This window comes from Macrotis lagotis, chromosome 2 (genome assembly GCF_037893015.1).
Source record: "Macrotis lagotis isolate mMagLag1 chromosome 2, bilby.v1.9.chrom.fasta, whole genome shotgun sequence".
In the NCBI taxonomy this organism is placed as follows: domain Eukaryota; kingdom Metazoa; phylum Chordata; class Mammalia; order Peramelemorphia; family Peramelidae; genus Macrotis; species Macrotis lagotis.
The window spans coordinates 259732371-259756097 of NC_133659.1; the positions used below are offsets into that span (position 1 = coordinate 259732371).

General features: G+C 39.3%; 1 pseudogene; it reads left to right on the top strand.

Moving 5' to 3' along the window:
• Positions 1–4826: 4826 nt before the first annotated feature.
• LOC141514877 (DNA-binding protein RFXANK pseudogene) lies at positions 4827–13203 on the top strand (annotated as a pseudogene).
• The last annotated feature ends 10524 nt before the right edge of the window (positions 13204–23727 follow it).

Genomic DNA, 23727 nt, shown 5'->3' on the forward strand with positions numbered 1-23727 from the left:
GTTATTATTATAAATTTGTTAAGAATTATTCTGCTTTACCATTTACCAAGATAAGATCCAATCGGTTATAGGATTTAGACATAAAAAACAATACTATAAGCAAATTAGAAGATCAAGGACTAGTTTACCTGTCAGATCTATGGAAAGGGGAGCAGTTTATGACTAAGGAAGAGTTGGAAAACATCACCAAAAACAAACTAGATGATTTCGATTACATTAAATTAAAAGGCTTTTGCACATATAAAACCACTGGAACCAAGATCAAAAGAAATGTAGTAAATTGGGAAACAATCTTTACAACTAATGATTCTGACAAAGGAGTCATTTCTAAAATATACAGAGAACTGAGTCATGTTTTTATAACAAAAAGCCATTCCCCAATTGACAAATGGTCAAAGGATATGCAAAGGCAATTTACAAATGAGGAGATCAAAGCAATCCATAGCCATATGAAAAAATGCTCTAAATCATTAATTATTAGAGAAATAGAAATTAAAGCTTCTCTGAGGTACCACCTCACACCTCTCAGACTGGCCAATATGACCAGAAAGGATAATGATCATTGTTGGAAGGGATGTGGGAAATCTGGGACACTATTACACTGTTGGTGGAGCTGTGAACTCATCCAACCATTCTGGAGAGAAATTTGGAACTACACCCAAAGGGCAACAAAAATGAGCATGCCCTTTGACCCAGCAATACCACTACTTGGTCTGTACCCTGAAGAGATGAGGAAAAAGGGTAAAAACATCACTTGTACAAAAATATTTATAGCAGCCTTGTTTGTGGTGACAAATAATTGGAAATCAAGTAAATGTCCTTCAACTGGGGATTGGCTTTGCAAACTGTGTCATTCGTATGTCATGGAACACTATTGTTCTATTAGAAACCAGGACGGATGAGAATTCAGGGAAGCCTGGAGGTATTTGAATGAACTGATGCTGAGTCAGATGAGCAGCACCAGAAAAGCACTGTACAACCTAAAAGCAACATGGGGGTGATGTTCAACCTTGAAGGCCTTGCTCATTCCATCAGTGCAACCATCAGGAACAATTTTGGGCTGTCTGCAAAGAAGAGTGCCACCTGTATCCAGATAAAGAGCTGTGGAGTTTGAACAAAGTTCAAGGACTACTCCCTTTAATTGAGAGAAAAAAAAACAGATATCTTGTTGTCTGATCTTGTTATCTCTTAGACTTTTTGTCTCTTCCTTAAGGATATGATTTCAGTCTCATCACACTTAATTTAGACCAATGTACAACATGGAAACAAAGTAAAGACTGACATATTGCTTTCCATGGGTGGGTGGGGGGAAGGAACTAAGATTGGGGGGAAAACTGTAAAACTCAAATAATATCTTTAATAAAAAAAAATTTAGACTTCTAGCCAAGATGGCGGAGAGAAGACAGGCACAGTTCTAGAGTCTCCTGATCTCTTCCCCATCTATCACATGAAACAAACCTCTTAGAGGAAGTCCAACTCATGGAACCCAGAGAGAGAAGCCAGGAGAAAGAGCATCTACCTCAGGATTTGTCTCCCACTGCAGCTTTGGTAGAATTTGGGTGGGTGAGTCTGGGCTCAGAGGGAGGATCAACCCCGGATTAGCCAGATTAACAGCTGAATTGGAACCAGGAGTCTGAGGGCCGGAGAGCCGTACCTGCTGGATCAGCGGTGGGGCTAGACGACAGGGGCTTGGGTCTGCGGGGAAGCAGAGGTGCTGGTGTTGGTGCTGTCCCCCTGGAGCTTGGGGACGGGGCTGCGGGGAGAGGTCTGGTGCAGGAGAGTTGCAGACGCCATCCCTGGGCTCCTCAGGTCTGAGAAACTCTGAGTCTACGGCTCCATTGCACTGAGGCCTCCTTCCAAACAAACAATTGCAAACTATTTCTGCCTCAGGCCCAGGTGTGTGAGTCAAAAAACCAGCCCAGCTGAGGAATGACCTCAGGCCAGGGTAAAGCCCACCATTGATTGAAGGCAAAAGAATTCAATAGCTCCAACTCCTCCCTTCAGGCAAAGGGAGGTCTCCCAACCCAGGTAACAGACACTCCAGAGAGGGCAACCAGCACCTCCTACTGGCCATCCAGAGAAACTACACTCAGTAAAGCCTTTAGCGATCCCAAGCCCAGGTGAACCAGCCCCCCCCCCCAACTCAAGGTCTTAGCATAATGAAGAAGGGTCAGCGGAAAGGTGGATCCATAGAAAAATTCCTGGAAGGGAAAGATCCCAACTCAGAGAGACCTGGAACCTCTGAGGAGAATACAATCTGGTCTCCAGCACAGAAAGACTTCCTCGAAGAAATAAGGAAGGAGCTTAAAAATTTGGGAGAGACAATTGATACCTTACAACAAGAAAACAAAAGTACAATTGGACAAACACAAAAGGAGAATAAATCTCTCAGATCATCAATTGGACAATTACAATATGAGAATAATTCTCTCAGATCCTCAAATGAGCAAATGCAAAAAGAAATTAATTCTCTCAAAACCTCAATTGGTCAAATGGAAAGCTCTTTCAAAAGTAGAATTGACCAATTGGAAAAGGAGTTGCAAAAGGTTAATGAAGAAAACTCCTCCCCCCAAAAAAGAATGGAGTCTACAGAAACTAATGACTCCATGAGACAGCAAGAGTCAGTTAAACAAAATCAAAAAATAGAAAAAATAGAAGCAAATGTAAAATACCTCATCAACAAAACCACTGACCTTGAGAATAGATTGAGGAGGGGCAACCTGAAAATTATAGGAGTTCCTGAAAACATTGAAGAGAAAAAAAGCCTGGACTTAATATTACAGGATCTAGTGATGGAAAACTGCCCTGATATCATGGAATCAGAGGGCAAAGTAGTTATTGAAAGAGTACATCGATCCCCACCAGAAAAAGATCCTAAAATGAAAACACCAAGGAATGTTGAGGCCAAACTGCAGAATTATCAGATAAAAGAGAAAATTCTGCAAGCAGCCAGAAAGAAACAATTTAAATATCAAGGACCCACAGTAAGGATCACACAGGACCTGGCTGCATCAACATTAAGGGATCAAAGGGCCTGGAACAAGATATTTCAAAGAGCACGGGAGCTTGGAATGCAGCCAAGAATCTACTTTCCTCCAAAGATGAGCCTTCTCTTCCAGAAAAAAAGTGGACATTTAATGAAATGGAAGAATTCCAAAAATTTCTGATGAAAAGACCAGAGCTAAACAGAAAATTTGGACATCAAACAGGAGGTTCAAGAAACACATGAAAAGGTAAAAAAAAGGGGGGGGGCAGTAAAAGAAAAAAAAAATGCAATCCAGTAAGTTAGTTGAAACTGGCTATATCCCAGCATGGGGGTAAAAAAAAGATTCTCATAAACTTTGAGAAATGTAACTCTAACAGAGAGAATACACCTTGCCAGAAATGATGGACATTCATAACCTATCCATGAGACTACTATCTAATGGGATGTAACTGGCTTTAACCCCATTTGGGAGAAAGACTCTAATAACTCTCAGGAATTTTGACTCTATTCGATAGAATATAAAGAACTAGAAGGATCAGACACTCAGAATTTTCTATGACTTAGATAGAATGATCTAAAAAAAAGACACTACCGCCCTAAAAAGGGGGACAGGAAAGAGATGGGAGGAGGGAGGGGATTGAATGGGGTAAATCTCATTACACTAAGAGGTACAAAAAACCTATGGTAATAGTGGGGAAGGGAGCAGAAGAGAAACACCTGAATCTTCTTCTCATCAGACTTGGCTTAAAGTCAACCTACACATACTCAGTTAATTTATAAAATATCTAACCTTTCAAGTATTAAAAGGGGAAAAGGGGAGGGGGGGATGGAGAAAGGGAAGGGGAGTGGGGGAAACAAGGGGAAATAATAAAAGGAAGGGAAAAGGGAAAAAGGGAAAGGGGAAAGAAAGGGGAGGGTGTGATATAGGAGGACAAACACACTGAAGGGGGTGGTTTTTGGGAACAAAAGACTGGGGAATATGGATAAAGGGGGGGAAAGGGGAAAAATACAAACAGAGGGAAGATAGCATGGAGGGCAATAAAGAATTAGTAATCATAACCTTAAATGTGAATGGGATGAACTCTCCTTAAAGTGTAAACAAATAGCAGAGTGGATTAAACACCAGAATCCTACAATATGCTGCTTAAAAAAAACTCATTTGAAGCAGAGAGATACATATAGAGTAAAGGTAAAAGGTTGGAGAAAATATGTTTTGCTTCAGCTGAAGTAAAAAAAGCAGGGGTAGCAATCCTTATCTCAGACAAAGCAGCAGCAAAAATAGCATTAAAAGAGATAAGGAAGGGAACTATATCCTCCTAAAAGGTACCATAGACAATAAAGTCATTTTAATATTGAATATATGTGCACCCAGTGGGACAGCATCCAAATTCTTAGAAGAGAAGCTGAAAGAATTACAGGAAGACATAGATAGCAAAACTCTACTAGTGGGAGACCTCAACCTCCCGCTGTCAGATCTAGATAAATTGAATCATAAAACAAACAAGAAAGAAATTAGGGAGGTAAATAGATTGTTAGAAAAATTAGATATGGTAGATTTATAGAGGAAACTGAATGAGGATAGAAAGGAATATACCTTTTTCTCAGCAGTACATGGAACTTATACAAAAATTGACCATGTACTAGGACATAAAAACCTAATGCTCAACTGCAGAAAGGCAGAAATAGTGAATATATCTTTCTCAGGTCACAATGCAATAAAAGTCATATGCAATATTGGGCCAAGGAGATATAGACCCAGAACAAATTGGAAACTGAATAACCTCATTTTAAAAAATGAGTGGACCAAAAAACAAATTATAGAAAGAATTAACCATTTTATCATAGATAATGATAATAATGAAACAACATACCAAAACCTATGGGATTCATTCAAAGCAACTCTCAGGGGATATATTATAGCTCTAAATGCCTATATGAATAAATTGGAGAAAGAGGAAATCAATGAACTAAACATGCAACTAAAAAAATTAGAGAAAGAACAAATCAAAAATCCCCAATTAAGTACTAAATTAGAAATTCTAAAAATTAAAGGAGTAATTAATAAAATTGAAAGCAAAAAAACTATTGAATTAATAAATAAAACCAAAAGTTGGTATTATGAAAAAAACCAATAAAATTGATAAACCTCTGGTCAATTCGATTAAAAAAAAGAAGAAAACTAAATAGCTAGTATCATAAATGAAAAAGGTGAACTCACCACCAATGAGGAGGAAATTAAAGTAATAATTTGAAATTATTTTGCCCAACTCTATGCCAATAAATATGATAATCTAAGTGAAATGGATGAATATTTACAAAAATATAAGTTGCCCAGGTTAAATGAAGAAGAGATTAAATACCTAAACAACCCTATCTCAGAAAAAAGAAATTCAACAAGCCATTACTGAACTCCCTAAAAAAAAATCTCAAGGGCCTGATGGATTCACAAGTGAATTCTACCAAACATTTCAGGAACAATTGGTTCCAATCCTATATAAACTCTTTGGGAAAAATAGGGAAAGATGGAACTCTGCCTTGATTCTTTCTATGAAACCAATATGGTACTGTTACCTAAACCAGGAAGAGTTAAAACAGAGAAAGAAAATTATAGACCTATCTCCCTGATGAATATAGATGCAAAAATCCTAAATAAAATCTTAGCAAAATGATTACAACAAGTCATCACTAGGATAATACATTATTATCAAGTCGGATTTATTCCAGGAATGCAGGGTTGGTTCAATATTAGGAAAACTGTTAGTATACTCAATTATATCAACAGCAAACCTATCAGAAATCATATGATCATATCAATAGATGCTGAAAAAGCTTTTGACAAAATACAGCATCCATTCCTATTCAAAACACTAGAGAGTGTAGGAATAAATGGACTGTTCCTTAAAATAATTAGCAGTATCTATCTGAAAACCATCAACTATTATTATACTCAATGGGGAGAGGCTAGAGGCATTCCCAATAAGATCAGGGGTGAAATAAGGGTGCCCATTATCACCACTACTATTCAATATTGTATTAGAAATGCTAGCATCAGCAATTACAGAAGAAAAAGAAATTAAAGGAATTAGAATTGGGAAGGAAGAGACAAAACTCTCACTCTTTGCAGATGGCATGATGATCTACCTAGAGAATCCCAAGAAATCATCTAAAAAACTACGGGAAACAATTAGCAATTTTAGCAAAGTTGCAGGTTATAAAATAAACCCTCATAAATCCTCAAGTCTTCTATATATGTCTAGCAAGAAACAGCAGGAAGAGCTAGAAAGAGAAATCCCATTCAAAGTAACCTCAGATAATATAAAATATTTGGGAGTCTATTTGCCAAGAAAGACTCAGAATCTTTTTGAAAACAATTATAAAACACTTCTCACAAAAATTAAATTAGATTTAAATAACTGGGCAAATATCAACTGCTCGCGGATAGGTAGAGCTAATATAATAAAAATGACAATTCTACCAAAACTAAACTATCTGTTTAGTGCCCTACCAATCAAAATTCCAAAAAATTACTTTAACGAGTAAATTGTAAGTAAATTCATATGGAGAAATAAAAAGTCAAGAATTGCCAGGAGCTTAATGAAAAAAAGTGCAAAAGAAGGTGGCTTAGCCCTACCTGATCTAAAATTATATTATAAAGCATCAGTCATGAAAACTATTTGGTATTGGCTAAGAAATAGAGTGGTGGACCAGTGGAATAGACTAGGTGTAAAAGCAGGAGATGATTATAGTAAGCTCCTGTTTGATAAACCCAGAGTCTGGCCATTGGGATAAAAACTCCCTCTTTGATAAAAATTGCTGGGAAAATTGGAAGTTAGTATGGAAGAAACTTAGATTAGACCAATACCTCACACCCTTTACCAAGATAAGATCCAAATGGTTACAGGACATAGACATAAAAAAACAATACTATAAGCAAATTAGAAGATCAAGGACTAGTCTACCTGTCAGATCTATGGAAAGAGGAACAGTTTATGACTAAGGAAGAGTTGGAGAACATCACCAAAAACCAAGTAGATGATTTCAATTACATTAAATTAAAAAGCTTTTGCACAGATAAAACCAATGTAACCAAGATCAAAAGAAATGTGGTAAATTGGGAAACAATCTTTACAACTAACGATTCTGACAAAGGACTCATTCTAAAATATACAGAGAACTGAGTCATATTTTTAAAACAAAAAGCCATTCCCCAATTGACAAATGGTCAAAGGATATGCAAAGGCAATTTACAGATGAGGAGATCAAAGTAATCCATAACCATATGAAAAAATGCTCTAAATCATTAATTATTAGAGAAATGCAAATTAAAGCTTCTCTGAGGTACCACCTCAAACCTCTCAGATTGGCCAGTATGACCAGGAAGGATAGTGATCATTGTTGGAAGGGATGTGGGAAATCTGGGACACTACTACACTGTTGGTGGAGCTGTGAACTCATCCAACCCTTCTGGAGAGCTATTTGGAACTATGCCCAAAGGGCAACAAAAATGTGCATACCCTTTGACCCAGCAATACCACTATTGGGTCTATACCCTGAAGAGATGAGGAAAAAGGGTAAAAACATTACTTGTACAAAAATATTTATAGTAGCCCTGTTTGTGGTGGCAAAGAATTGGAAATCCAGTAAATGTCCTTCAATTGGGGAAGGGCTTAGCAAACTGTGATACATGTATGTCATGGAACACTATTGTTCTATGAGATACCAGGAGGAACGGGATTTCAGGAAAACCTGGAGGGATTTTCATGAACTGATGCTGAGTGAGAAGAGCAGAAAAACACTGTACGCCCTAACAGCAACATGGGAGTGAAGATCAACCTTGAAGGACTTGCTCATTCCACCAGTGCAACAATTGGGAACAATTTTGGGCTGTCTGCAAAGGAGAGTACCATCTGTATCCAGATAAGGAGCTGTGGAGTATGAACAAAGTACAAGGACTATTCCCTTTAATTTAGAAAAAAAAACCAGATAATTTATTGTCTGATCTTGTTACCTTTTAGACTTCTCTTTAAGGATATGATTTCTCTCTCATTACACCCAATTTAGAACAAGGTACAACATGGAAACAAAGTAAAGACTGACAGAGGTACAAGGTTGTTGTATGCAAGTTTTCTCCCTAAAGGATAAGTGGCTAGCAGGGAGGAAGCTAGGATTTATAAAGCGGTGTAGGGGATGGCCTATGTGTTGAGAAAGGTGTAGGGGGTTGACATGGGCATAATGAAGAGGATTATGTCAGGGTATTCAGGAGTAACAAAGCTCATTTTGGGAGACAAAGAGCTTACAATTTATCAGCATATTTGGCTCCTGACTCTGTTCCCCTGTCCTTGTGGGATCCTCCCAGCAGTGGCTGAGAGACAAGGGAACACAGATGGCTATTATCAATTCAACGCCTGGTATAAGGAAGGACTTTTCTCAGACTGTTTCTCAGAGAGATTAACACGGAATAGTACAAAAACATTTTTTTCCTTAGAATTACAAAACCAGCATAGTTCATAGTTGATGTAGGTCTACTACAGAAAGGTTAAAGAATTTAACTATCGGTTGGGGTTGGGCTGGAGGTGGAGCCCGGCTGCGGAGCTCCAGGACAGGGCCCAGAGGGGCTGCGGGGCTGCGAGGCACCTCCGGAGCGCGGGTGCGCGGAGCACCCTCCATGCAGCCCGGCCGGGTGCAGGAGCCGCAGCCCGAAGACCCGGCCCGGGATGGCCCGGACGGCTCAGACACGGTGTTGCTGCGCCTCTACCCGTGCACCCTGGACTCCAGGAGCCCCGACGCAGACGAGGTCCTCTCGGCCCCTCACACAGGCAGCTCCTTGAAGCACTCCAATAAGCAGAGGGGAAATGAGATTTCAGCCCTGCCTGCCACCCTGGACTCTGTCCATCCACCAGCTTGCTGCTCAGGGAGAACTGACCCAGCTGAAAGAATATCTTCTTAAAGGTGACGACTTGGTGAACAAGCCTGATGAGCGTGGCTTCGCCCCTCTGATATGGGCATCTGCTTTTGGAGAGATCGAGACTGTGCGCTTCCTCCTAGAATGGGGTGCTGACCCTCACGTCCTGGCCAAGGAACGGGAGAGTGCCCTCTCATTGGCCAGCACTGGTGGCTACACAGATACTGTGGTCATGCTTCTGGAGCGGGATGTGGACATCAACAGCTATGACTGGAATGGTGGGACTCCGCTGCTGTATGCTGAGAGGGGGAACCACGTGAAGTGTATGGAAGCTCTTCTGGCCAGAGGGACTGACCTGACAACAGAGGCGGACTCAGGCTATACCCCAATGGATCTGGCTGTAGCCTTGAGCCACAAGAAGGTCCAACCGGTGATGGAGAACCATAACCTTAAGCTTTTTCAGAGCAAGCTACTGTCAGAGTGAAGGGGCCTATGGACACAGAGGTCCTTTGCCTTTCATCTGGTGCTCAAGAAGGCCAGCTCACTAAGAAGCCAGTTCTTCTATGCCTATAGCCGGGGAGAACAGGACCAAGAGGAGGTCTCCCTTTTCCTATGGCTGAAGGCTGCATATCTTTCCCTGGCCACCCACAGAGTTTTGGGGGGAACCACACCAAGAACTCAGTGCCCAGTGATCATGTCAGCATGGCACACAAGGGGCAAAACCCAAATGGAAGCAAGGCAGCTCCTCCCCTTCCCAGGACCACAGGAGGGACTATGCTACTGGCTAATGATGTGCCCTGACGAGAACCATAGTTTGCCTTCCCACTCCACCCAGCCTTGCTGGCTCCTCCACTACCCCAGCACCAGCCATCCTGTTCACCCCTCCCTGCTTCCACGAGCCCATGAAATGGGAACAAAAACCAATAAAAACCAGTTGCTACCGCCCCAAAAAAGAATTTAACTATCTGCTTTCTGCTTAACATTTCCATGTCAACATCTCACAAAGCCTTCAGTCACTGTTCAGAGATAAATCCTCTGCAAGTCCTGGGGATATGGTATGTTTAAAATCATGGAAGACCCAAGGGACTGATCAATTGGACACAAAATGGAAGGAACCCTAGTGGGTTATCCTTTCCAACCCAACCTTGGTCAAACTTGAAGGCCTTTCCAGTTGGAATCATGTCTCTAGAATAAAAGTTGAACCTTCTCTGGAGAGCTCCATGCTCTCCCTGGATGACCTGAAGCTGTTGTTTAGGAAGACACCTGTGCCTCTTGTGGACACATTGGGTCAAAAAAGATGACCATCCTTCTCTCCCTTTCTTGAATGGGAGCCCAGCTTCTAATGTTTCCTCTTTGAGTTTTGGCAGATTCACTTGCTTTCCTGTAGTGAAAAGATAACTCTCTAATCAGACTGAGGAAGTTGGTCGGATGTGATGGTATCCAAGACCAAGACCAACTTTGTCACTAGCACCCCCATGGTAGTTCCCCACTGATGCCCTGATGCCATCTTTGCTAAAACCCCATTCTGGCTCTTTTTCTTGCTGACCCCAATTCTGGCCCCACTAGCGCTCATTGTTTTTTTTTTTCTCTAGTTAGTATTTGGTCCATGTTTGTTGGATCTTCCTGTTAAGTTTGGCTCCTTCCAGGCTGCAGGCTATACATCTCCATCTAGTGGCCAGAGCTGGAGACCTTCCTAGACATCAAGTATCCATGGACAATTGGCTGCCTCAGCTTGCCTACTTCTGCATCACAACTCTCTTTTGAGAGTGTCCTACAGGCAGAGATGGTTCTATGTCCCCCCAAAGTAGGAAGTGATTCCTTAAGATAAAGCCCATGACCCCAAATGGATTTGGGCCCCAGACTGCTGGGGGTGGGGGGAAGGAGATGTTGACATGGACACGCTTCCAGAAAGCAAATAATTAAATTCTGTGCTTTGTTATTCTGTGAAAAAAAAAGTGTTTTTGTAATATTCCTGGCTCCTCTCTCTGAGAAACAGTCCTGAGAAAAGTCCTCCCTTATGCCAGACCTCAAATTGATAAAGTTACCTGTGTACTCTGTCTCTCAGCCACCGCCAGGAACATCCCACAAAGACAGGGAAATAGAGGCTGAAGCCCAACATGCCAATAAACTGTTAGCACTTTGTTTCCCAAAATGAACGTTTGTTACCCCTGAATATTCTGACATAATCCTCTTCACTATGCCTGTATCAACTGTATACCTTTCCTAGCATATAGGTCATCCCCTATACTCATATATAAATCCTAGCTTTTCCCCCTGCTAGCCACTTATATGTTAATGAGAAAGCCCACATGCACCTGGGAAATAAAACTTACCTGTCCCTTACCACCCTGAGTCATGAGTCTTTATGAAATTCTTTCTCTGTTGGAATCATTCAAGTTTGACCAATGTTGGGGTGGTAAAGATAACCCAGTAGGGTCCCTTCCATGTTAGGTCCAATGAATCAGTCTCTTGGGCCTTCCAAACTGCATCAAGGTGACAGAGAGAGAAAAAAAGATTAATGCTAGAGAGGATGGAAAATAGATACAGTAATGTACTGTTGGTAGAGTCATGAACTAGTTCAACCACACAGGAGAGCAATTTGGAATTATGCCCGAAAAAGCTATGAAACTGTCTGTTATATCAAAGCAATATCACTACTTTATACCAAAGAGATAAAAGAAAAAGGGAAAGAGCTTACATATTCTAAAATATTTGTAGCATCTCCTTTTTTGTGGTGGCAAAGAATTGGAAATTGAGAGATGTCCATCAGTTGAACAAACTGTGGTAATTGATTGTACTGGAAAATTGTTGTTCTATAAGAAATTATGAAGGGCATAGTTTCAATAAAACCTAGGGGAGCCAATATGGTAGCGTGAAGGCAGGAATTCCTGGAAACTTGTTCCCCCCAAAATTCCAAAAGCCACCAAATTATGACTCTATCCAAAATCTAGAGGGGGCGGAACCCAAAGAAAGCCTGAGTGATACAATTTCCCAGTCCAAGACAACTTAGAAGTTCCACAGGAAAGGTCTGTTCTACCGGGAACAGGGTTAGAAAAATCCACAGTGCAGCCACAGTGCAGCCACAGCCACAGCCACAGCCAAACACAGCCTGGCCAGGTGCCTGGGTCCCTGGAAGAGGGGGTGGTTTCTAGACCTCTTGACCCAGGGATCACCAGGGACACCTGGAAGGGGGGGGGGGAACTCTGGCACACCAGAGTGGAACTCCAGCCTCAGAACCACCCTGCAGTGAGAACCTTCAGTGAGAGTTGGCAGCACTCTCATCCTACATCCAGAGCTCTCAGTCAATAGATAATAAGGGAGTTGGGGGAGACTACAGAGGTCTCTCTTCTTTCCCTGGACAGGACTCAGCTATTTGCCCACACTCAGATCCAGGATTCAGTCTGTACCCCCACAATACCCCAGCCTAGAAGGTTCCATCCTCACAGCTACAGGGCAGAGGGGAGGACCTGAACACAGGCAAGAGAGCAGTCAGAGCCTCTCAATCAGAGCTTTGGAAGTGCAGTAAATCAGTCATAGTCTGAGGAAATGAACAAACAACAGAAAAAGAATAATCTGACCTGAATAAGAAAATGAGATTTTTATATGAATAAGTTCCCTCGAGCCTGTATGAGAATGTGCCCTCCTCATGAAATCACCCCCTGGAACATGTCCTATGTGATTTGGCTGCGTTCTTAGAGTCCCAGGAACTAGCCATTCCTTGGAACATAAACAGTACTGAAAAGAACTGGCTATTCTCACATTGCTGACTTTAATTATGCTGTGTCTTGTGGCCCTATAGGACATTTTCCTAAAATCATAACACTTACTGATGTCCTACACTCATGATAAAAACTCTGGGATCCTTTCCAATTGAATTTGGCAACAAGCCTTCCTTGTTCTCCCCTAAGAAATATCCTGAAATTCTAAGCATTCATTGGAATCCCACTCATGGAGAAGATTTTTCTGCCTGGGGCTCTTTCCCATTTGGGACTCAAAGACTGCTGCTGAATTGGGATCCCCCAGCAAAGATGATTGGAGTTAGTGCTCCCGGAATTGGTGATGTTTTCTTTATCTTCTTCTTCTGCCTGGGGCTTTCCCATTCAGTACTCTCCCCTGAATTGGTGATGTTTTCTTTCCCATTCAGGACTCCCCCCCCCCTTGAATTGGTGATGTTTTCTCTATCTTTCTCTTCTACTTTTGTTATAGTATTAATAATCCTTTCTCATATTATATATATATATATATATTATTTGCTGTATTGAATATTATTGTAAGCAATCTATTCCTTGCATTATTAAAATACTTTCATTTTCAACTGCATGAGAGCATCATTTACAGGAATGAATCTGAACCTCATTAAAAATCACAATACATTAATTGGCATCACGAACAGGATTCGTTGTGTAAATGCCTCTATTTAAGAAAAGTACAGAGACCCCTGTCCCTGTCGAATTACCAGGATGAGAGGACCCCCCCCCATTTTTCTTCTTTAGCAAAGTTTTGGGTTCAAATCACAGGCTCAGGTGAAGATTGGGGAAGCCATGTTAGGGATGGAAAGCCTCCCCAACTTACTGAGTGCTTAAGTAAAATTTCCATAGTAAAGGGAAAGGAGATGAATGGTATTTGCAGAAGGGGATGGGCTCTTTTAACCCCATATTGGAAGGTATGTCTAGCTTTGGATAAGAAAGAGGAAGAGAAAGTTCAAATGGAGAAAGAATTGATTGACTTACAGGGGTGAATAAAGTCTGAAATACTCTTAAATAGTATGTTAAGAGAAAATGCAAGTTGTGCAGTCTGAATACTGGATTTAAGGACTTGTGAAGAGAATAATGAAAAGGGTGCAAAGAAAAATGAAGAGGCATAGAAAAGGTTGGGATCTTTTTTAATTTATGGAAGCTAAAGCATGTAGAATGAAGGTATGAGAAAGTTTGACTTTGAATAAATAAGATATTGGTTTTGGAAGTTTTGAGAACTGATTTAAAATCAATGTAAAGTAGGAAAGAACATAGAGAACTATGAATCAACTAATAAGTTATGGAATTTCTTCTGGGATTGGGCAACCCAGATTTGTACTAAATTGAGATATGGTTTTTTTTAGGTTTTTGCAAGGCAAATGGGGTTAAGTGGCTTGCCCAAGGCCACACAGCTAGGTAATTATTAAGTGTCTGAGACAGGATTTGAACCCAAGTACTCCTTACTCCAAGGCCGGTACTCTATCCACTATGTCACCTAGCCGCCCCCGAGATATGTTTTTAAAAGTGATTGGGGCAATTTAAAAAAAAATTAATATTAGACTGCTACCTGTGGGAGAGAACTATACTCCTTTTGAACAATTTCTAGCTGCATATTGGACATTAGTAGAACCTGAACAGCTCCCTTTAAATCATGAAGTTCTGTTAAGGCCCGAAATAACTATTATAAGCTGGATAAATGGAGACTCTGATCTCTCATTAGATAGGACATGCACAGAAGTCCAGTATAATTAAATGGAAATGGTACATACAGAACAGAAGTAAACCAGGAGAATCTGGCATCTCTCCCCTGCCTGAGAAAGTATCTGAATTAACCTCAGTGCAGTCTCCACTGACCACTCCCCCTCAGAAGGCAGTTTCACCAGTCAAATGGAATCAAGGATATGATGCCTTGAGTCCTGAATTAAAGAAAAACACTTGGTTTACCAGATGGCTCTGCTAGATATTTAGGACAAATTAGGTATTGGAAGGCTGTAACAAATTATATTTTAGAAAGAACAGGAAAGCAGTCAGTGGACAAAACTGGTGGCTGTATGTCAAGTATTGAAACAGGAGAAGGGGAGACAATGTCATATTTTTTACAGACACCTGGGTAGTGGCAAATGGCCTAACCACTTAGATGACCATGTGACATGCAAAAAATTGGGATTTTTATGGGAAACAAGTTTGGGTTTATGAAATGTGGAAAGATAAATGTATTTGGGTCCAATGTACTAATGTCTCAGTCTTTCATGTAGATGCCCATGCCAGTATCAACACTCTGGAACGTGAGTACAATGCATATGTAGATGAGTTAGCAAAGATTGCAACCACGCAACTGCGGGACATCTAGGACCCCAAGTCTCTCACAGGTGGGCCCTTGCACAGGGCATATCAATTCCCCTTTTATTATTAAGACAAGTTACCCAATGCCAATTATTTAAAGAAAGATCAATTTCCCAACACTATTGTTGGGGAAATAGGATGGAGGCACTTTGCCTGCCCAAATTTGGCAGATTGATTCTATAGGCCCATTACCCCTAAATGAAGGGTTCCAATATGCTTGTACTTATGGAGACACTTATTCAGGAATATTAATTGCTTGCCCATATAGACAAGCAACTCAAAAGAATACTTGTAAGACTACTGATATTATTTCCTTATATTATGGCATGCTTATGCAAATCCAGAGTGACAACAGGACTCGTTTTAAAGGAAAAGAAATTGATATTTACTGTGGATAAAATAATATCAAATGGATATATCACATTCCTTATTATCCACAGGCAGCTGGACTTATTGAAAGAATGAATGGCCTATTGAAAGAAAAGGTGAGGAAATTAGGAGACAATAACCTAAACAAACAGAAGGAAAATTGAAGCAATCGAATAATAGAACATTGGCTGATGGGGAAGGTACTCCATTGTCCAGAATGATGACTCCTAACTTACAAATAAGGAAAGCATCTAACACTCCTACCATACAATGGTGGGAATTTCACGATAATGCCAAGGAACCTTGGAGGGCCTCACTTGGGTCCACAGGCTATGATTTATATGTAGTACATGATGTGGAAATAAAACCTCAAGGCCAATTATTATGTAATACCGGCATTGGGGTCAAACTACCTACTGGATATTATGGTCAGCAATTCTCTAGATCCAGCTTGGCCAATAAGGCACAGGTACATGTACTGGGAGGAGTAATAGATAATGATTATAGAGGAGAAATTAAAGTTGTTTGCATAATTCCCATGTGTCTGAAACCTACTCCTGTTTGACCAGGGAGAAGATATGTCAGATGGTTGTATTACCATACCTCATTGGACAATGGATAAAAAGACACCCTACAGATGCTCCTAGGCCAGCTGAATTAATAGCCCAAGAGAATAATAATACAGCTATTGTTTGTTATTCAGGAGATGACACTTGGCATCATGTTCCACTCACCCAATTGTTCATTTGGAATTAAGTGTTTTATTGGCTTCTGATTTTATGCTGCAGTATGGACTTGGACTCCAGGAGCCCGGTTGAGATTCTCCGGGGACAAGATCCAATTGAATTGGTGGTCGGGTATTGACCCTACACAACAGGGAAATTACACCTGCCCTGCATTCAACTTTTGTAACACTGTTAATTGGACTATCATTAATGCTACATTTTATCAGACTCTTTCATCCTATATCCTGACAGGGCCTTCTTCTGTGAACTTAAGTTTTACTATCTCTTCGTTAGTTCACATTTCATGTTGTATTACTCCTCTTCCTTTTGCATCCCTGGCCTCACGGTATAACAGATTAATTGAAAGCTGTCCATCAACGATGGAACAAGAATTAATTAAAAATTGAACACAGTGGAATATAGATAACTGTACTTATAATATAAATGTTATTACTAAAAATAGATACCAGTATTTAGTCTGCTCTAATGCTTCCACTATAGTTAACTGAACTACATGGATACAATATATATCATTGTTACCGGAGACTCCACCTAATCAGCATCCTCCTCTAGTAGTACGAGTTCCTAAATCTTGCGTAAATACATCTATTGCTCAACATAAAATTGTATTTCATTATAATGTGTCCTTCCCACATTTATTGCCTTGTAATAGATTTAAAAGAGCTTGGTATGACACTCTATTTGGTGGAGCTGGAACAGGTTTGGGTATACTAAATTCTATAGATCTTGAGACCTTGGCCAGCAGTATTGGGCAGGATGTATCTCAAGCTTTAACAATTAATGCTTATTTGTTGCCCACAGCGATCCTACCACACCAACATACTTTGAAATACCAAGGCCAATTCTTACAAGTTTTTAATAATAGCATTCTAACTAATATACAGATGGATACCCAGATAAGTACCCTGTTTAAATGGACCAAATGTTCTTTACAAAACATGTACACTTTAATACAAAAAGAGAATGCTCAAAGGTTGTTACAAGAAGGAGATACCGATATCTGGGACGTGCTGCTCCCAAATATGATATGGAAGCAAAACAAACCTGAAAGAGCTCAATGTACTTCCCTTTGATGTAGTGGGACTGTAGTATATTATCAAGTTCATATGTGGAAAATTATGTGTCAATTCCATGTGATTCCTTTTGTGTTACATAATTATTTTGTTTTACCACATGTAAATAGCAACTATGTAGATCAAGACAATGTAACTCATACTTTACAGGATTGTACTTTTACTAACAAAGGTATTATGTGTGGGATGATGACCCGGCAGATGGAGCCCTGCCTTCTCTCACACTCCTCTAACTTATGTGACTTAACTGTATATCCTCTTTCTAACTTTTCAATGTTATATGAAGTATCTTCCCAATACATTTGTTTAACCTCTAATAATAGTACTGATTTAGCCTCTGTCTCACAGAAACTCCCTTTTTCTGGATGTCTTACTAACATCTCTTTCCTACACTGATGATTTTTATTTTTCCCCTGACCAAGTGGATGAAGCACTGTTGGGGTAATGATTTGTTTTTACTTTTCCTCTGACCAAATGGATGAAGTAACTCTTAAATTAAAATGAAACAAATTTATAATCAGTTTACTCCCATAGTTCCATCCTCATACATTTCTTGTGAACTTAAGGCCTAATGAATAAGAAAATGAGATTCTTATATGAATAAGTTAACTCGACCCTGTATGAGAACGTGCCCTGCTCATGAAATCACCCCCTGGAACATGTCCTATGTGATTTGGCCACGTTCATAGAGTCCCAGGAACGAGCCATTCCTTTGAACATAAACACTACTGAAAAGAACTGGCTATTCTCACACTGCTGATCTTAATTATGTTCTGTCTTGCGGCCCCATATGACGTTTTCCTAAAGTCATACCACTAACTGATGTCCTACATTCATGAAAAAACTCTGGGATCCTTTCCAATTGAATTTGGCAACAAGCCTTCTTTGTTCTCCCCTAATAAATATCCTGAAACTCCAAGCATTCATTGGAATCCCACCCATGGAGAAGATTTTTCTCTCTGGGGCTCTTTCCCATTCGGGAGTCAAAACCTGCTGCTGAATTGGGATCCCCCAGCAAAAATGACTGGAGTTGGTGCTTCCCCCGAATATGTGATGTTTTCTTTATCTTCTTCTTCTTCTGCCTGGGGCTTTCCCATTCAGGACTCTCCCCTGAATTGGTGATGTTTTCTTTCCCATTCGGGACTCCCCACCCCGAATTGGTGATGTTTTCTCTATCTTTCTCTTTTGCTTTTGTTATAGTATTAATAATCCTTTCTCATATATATATATATATATATACATACATATATTTATGTATATATACATATAAATATATATTATTTGCTGTATTGAATATTATTGTAAGCAATCTATTCCTTGCATTATTAATATACTTTCACTTTCAACTGCATGAGAGCGTCATTTACAGGAACGAATCTGAACTCATTAAAATCACAGTACATGACCAAAAAAATTATCTTGGTCCCATGGAGGATCAAAATACATACTCAGATGACAAAATTGAAGCTTCTGTATTCAAAACCTCCAAGAGAAGTAGAAAATGGGCTCAAGTTATAGATGAGTTAAAAAAAAGACTTTGAAAAGCAATTCAGTGGGGTAGCTAGGTGGCACATCCGCCCTGGAGTCAGGAGTACCTGAGTTCAAATCCAGCCTCAGACACTTAATAATTACCTAGCTGTGTGGCTCTAGGCAAGCCACTTAACTCCTTTGCCTTGCATAAACCTAAAAAGAAAAGAAAAGAAAAGAGAAGAGAAGCAATTAAAGGGGGGGGTAGAGGAAAAATTGGGAGGATAAATAAGAGCACTGCAGAAAAAAATCATGAAAACCAAGTGAGCAACTTGGTTAAAAAAATACAAAAAAATACTGAAGACAATAATATATTAAAAACAAGTTTAGGCCAAATGTAAAAAGCAACACAAAAGGTAAATGAGGAGAAAAATGCCTTAAAAAGCAGAATTGGCCCGCTGGAAAAGGAGATAAAAAAGCTCTCTGAAGAAAATAACTACTTCAAATGTAGAATGGAACAAAAAGAAGCTGATGACTTTGCGAGAAATTGGGAAGAAATATAACTATACCAAAAGACCCCAAAATTAAAAGAAAATATCTCACTGGAAGACAACTGACTTTGAAAACAGATCCAGAAGAGATAATTTAAGAATTATTGGGCTACCTGAAACCACAATCAGGAAAAGAGCTACCTGAAATCCTAGACGCTATCCAGGGCTACCTGAAATCCTAGACACAGAGGGTAAAAGAGAAATTGAGGGAATTCCCCAATCACCTCCTGAAAGAGATCCCAAAAGAAAAACTCCCAGGACTATTATAGCCAAATTCCAAAACTCTTAAGTCAAAGAGAAAATACTAAAAACTGCCAGGAACAAGCAATCAACAACCAAAGGCTCTATAGTCAGGATTACACAGGATCTGGCAGCATCTATATTAAGGGCTCGTAGAGCTTAGAATATGATATTTTGGAAGGCAAAAGATCTTGATTTACAACCGAGAATCAACTACTCAACAAAACTGAACATCCTCTTTCAGGGAACAAGATGGACTTTCAGTGAAATAGGGGACTTTCAGACTTTCCTATTGAAAGAACCAGAGCTGAAAAGAAAGATTGATCTCCAAGTACAGGACTCTGCTGAACCATAGAAGGGGTGGACTAGAAGGACTAATTATGAAAAACTTAATGATGTTGAACTGCTTGCATTCCTGAATGGGAAGAATGATAAGTGCTATGAATTTTCTCATTTATAATGGCAGTTAGAAGGAGCATATGTAGACAAGACATAGAAAGGAGCTGAATGTAATGGTATAATATAGTAATAAGATGGAGTCAATGGGTGATAAAGGAAAGTACTTGGCAGAAGAGAAAGGAGAGGAACAAGAGGCTAAGATATTTCACATAAGTGTCAAAAAAAGCTTTTACAATGGAGTGGAAAGGGGGGAGACAAGGGGGAATGAGCGAGCCTTTATTCTCAGCAGAAATGGCTCAGAGAGGAAATAACATGCATACCTAATAGAAATCTTACCCTAGAGAAAAACAAGAGGAAAGGGATGGGATAAGGGGGAACAGGGGGAAGGAAGAGGAGAATAGGGGATGGAAGAGAAGAAAGATTGTGGGAGAGGGTATTCAAATGCAACACTTTTGGACAAGGCCAGCATGAAAGGAGAGAGAATAGAATAAACAAGAGTGGGGAGAAATAGAGTGGAGGTACAGCTAGTAATAGCAACTGAGGGAAAAATATTGAAGCAACTTCTCTGGTGGACTTATGATAGGGAAAGCAACTCACCCCGGAGTCAGAGCCATTGAAATCTGAACACAGACTAAAGTATGTTTTTTTTTCTTTTCTCTCTCTCTATTCTTGGGGTTTCTCATCTGCTTGGGGGGGGGGGTTATGTTTATTCTTATGTTTACTCTTATAACATTCAATTTACATCAATGTATGACATGGAAACAATGTAGAGACTGTCAGACAGCCTTGGTGGGGAGGGAAGGGAGGACGGGGGAAAAATTGTAGAATTCAGAGCCTTGCAAAAAATGATGTGTACATATTACTATTGTATATAACTGGAAAACAAATAAAATGTTAAAAAAATATGATCTAGGTAGTAATATGAAATGTAAGGGAGCTATAGAATAAAATCAATTACAAAATAGAGTCTGTTTGATTTTCTCAATTTCTCAGTTCCACCATAATTACAAAGGACTCATGGTGCACAAAAATGCTATTCACCTCCAGATGGAGAATTGATAAATTTAGTGCAGATTGAATTATATTTTTCTCTCTATTTTTTTTGGTGGGGGAAGAACATGACTAATAGGAAAATATGTTTTATAACATGATTAATGTGGAATATGTCTTACATGACTTCAGGTTTATAATGGATATTGTAATTCTTGACTTCTTAGTGGGTAAGAGAATGGTAGAAAGAAGAAATGAATTTAGAAATGAAAAGAAAAATAAAACTGAATTTAAAAAATGATGCTGCTATTGCCAGGATAGCGAATGAACTCTTTTGTAGTAATGATAATAATAACTCTTTTACTATGTAAGCCAGGTTCTAAACATTATCTTATTTTATCTTCACAACTCTTGGATTTATATACAATTATTATTCTCATGTAGTAATTTGATTGAAGGAACTCAGAACCAAAAAGACAAAACTATCAAAATCTACAAAGCCTTTTGGAAATAGAGAGATGGAAAAATATGAAAAAGCCATCAAAGACTTAATCAACTCCTTTATCCATGCACCTATTACAAGTAAATAATGAAACCAAGTATCATCCAGACAAAGCTAGTTAACAGTGCATGCAGTTGAATAACATGTCAGCTTCAGGATTCTCAGTAGCCAAGAACTAAGAATTACTCAGCTAATATTTAGTTTGGAGGAATGAAAAACAGAATGAAAGGATTAAGACACCTGGTTTCTTATTGGAGGAAGAAATCTGAAAAACAGTGAAATGAGGGTGAGGGTTGACTGGAAGGGATAAGAGACAGTCAGGAAATGATGAGAAGAGAAGGTCATTTTGTAACATTCTTTGTTGGGTGACTCTTGTTGGAAGTAATCTTGTGATTTAACCAAACTGAGATGACTTTGAGATTAACTTTATGAAATTGTTTTTATTGTTCAGTCACTAAAGTTGTTTCTGACTCTTTGTCACGCCATATGGGGTTTTCTTGGCTGGAAAACTACTGAAGTAGTTTGCCATTTCCTTCTCCAGTTCATTTTACAGATCAGGAAAATGAAATAAGCAGGATTAAGCGACTTGCACAGGGTCACATAGATAGTAAAGGTCTGAGGCCGGATGTGAACTCAGCAAGATGTATCTTCCTGAATCTTCCTGACTCCAGAACCAACTTCATAATCTTTTGTACCGCTTAGCAGTTCATAAAATGGTGAATAAAGGGAAAATGGAATCACTAATGCTATTTCAATATTACACACCTGGGTTGGTTTAGAAAGACCCAAGAAAATCTTTTGTTCTCTAGGATGATGATGATGATGATGATGATGATGATGATGATGATGATCTGGAAGATTTGGAAGCTGTCCTATACCAAGAAGTGATTGTCATCAGAGAGCAACCAATATTAATCAGCAAGGTCTGTTTAACAGTGAGACCCATTTTCCTGTCTGTAAACTTGAGCTATCACTGAAAAGTTCAAAGACTATGTTTATGGTACAAAGCTGCAAGTATGTACTGTCAACTAACTAGTTGCTACTTGTTGGAGAAGCATAATAGCACTGGCCAATTAAGACTTCAGCATACACTATAGGCCTTGGATGTAGATACCTTATCCAAAATTCCACAGTGATATCTGAAGAAGGTATGAGTTATTTGTGATATGCAAAGAAATAGCTATGAACTTTAAACTTCCACTAGTCAGAAATGCCATATTTATTAAATGTCTTCTTTGCTTTCATTATCTACAAATGATTGGCATTGAAAAAACTAAGAGAAATGATGCAAGTTGAAAATCAAAGGAAATGACAATGGCAGAAGTTGGAGATGTGCAATGGAATGTAACATTAAATTGTAGAGGATACCATTAGTGGAACTAGAAAGCAGATTTGCTCCTAGAGATACTGTCCTATAGCTATGTAGTCCACTAACTTAAGCCACTAGCAACAGACTCAAGAGTAATTGCCTATATTTAAGAGAATATACAACTTATGTTATATTATACTATATTTTAGCAATATTACAGATACAAAACACTAGACTTGATAAGAAAAAGATTTTATTACTTTGATGGTCCCAAATGGCTGCAAATGTGTCAAATTTGTATAAAGAAAAGTGTTACTAACTCCTGTTGCATATTTGGAGAATATAAGTACCTTTCAAAGTTTGTTTTGCTTGTGACTGTCCCTGGCTCTACTCTCCCTCCTGTATTCCTCTTTGCTCTTTGGGTAATCACCTTTTTTTTCCAATGAGTTTAGAGTACATTGAGAAGGTTATTCTTCTTAGCTCAATGGCCAATACTTTCAATGGTATTTCCATCACTGGAATAAAAAGACCAATAAATGAATTATTTCTTCATCCCAAAGCATACATCCCTCTGTTCTGAGCCAAATGTATCTCAGGACACAGATACAAGTACATCTGCATGCTCTCTCACATACTCACAAACATATAAGATCCATGAAGAGGTTGCACCATACAAACATAGAAAATACTTGAAGCCAAAGAACAATTTCTGTATTTGGGAGTCCTTTTTTTCCTCTTTGAAGAAATATCACAAAGTTCACTTCAGGAAATAATATTGTTGATGGACAAGAGGTTGGTGCGCCCTTGATTAGATGTACTGATATGCACTACTTTGCTGACAGGTCAATCAGCAACTAGGTTAGGTCAAGCAGGTCACTCTACTGCAGCACTGGCCCCTCAATGGATTTGGTTACTTGTCAACCAGTACTGCTACCAATAGATCCTAAATTCTTGTTGATGGTGGGACCTCAGATGGTTTTAATGAATCTCCTAGAGTCAACTATTACTTGAGTATTTCTATTCATTCCCCAAAGACCAGGAAAAAAAGAAACATGATAAGCAAAGATGCCATATGTTTAACGACCCATGTGGCCAGGTGGGAAATACAATTCACTA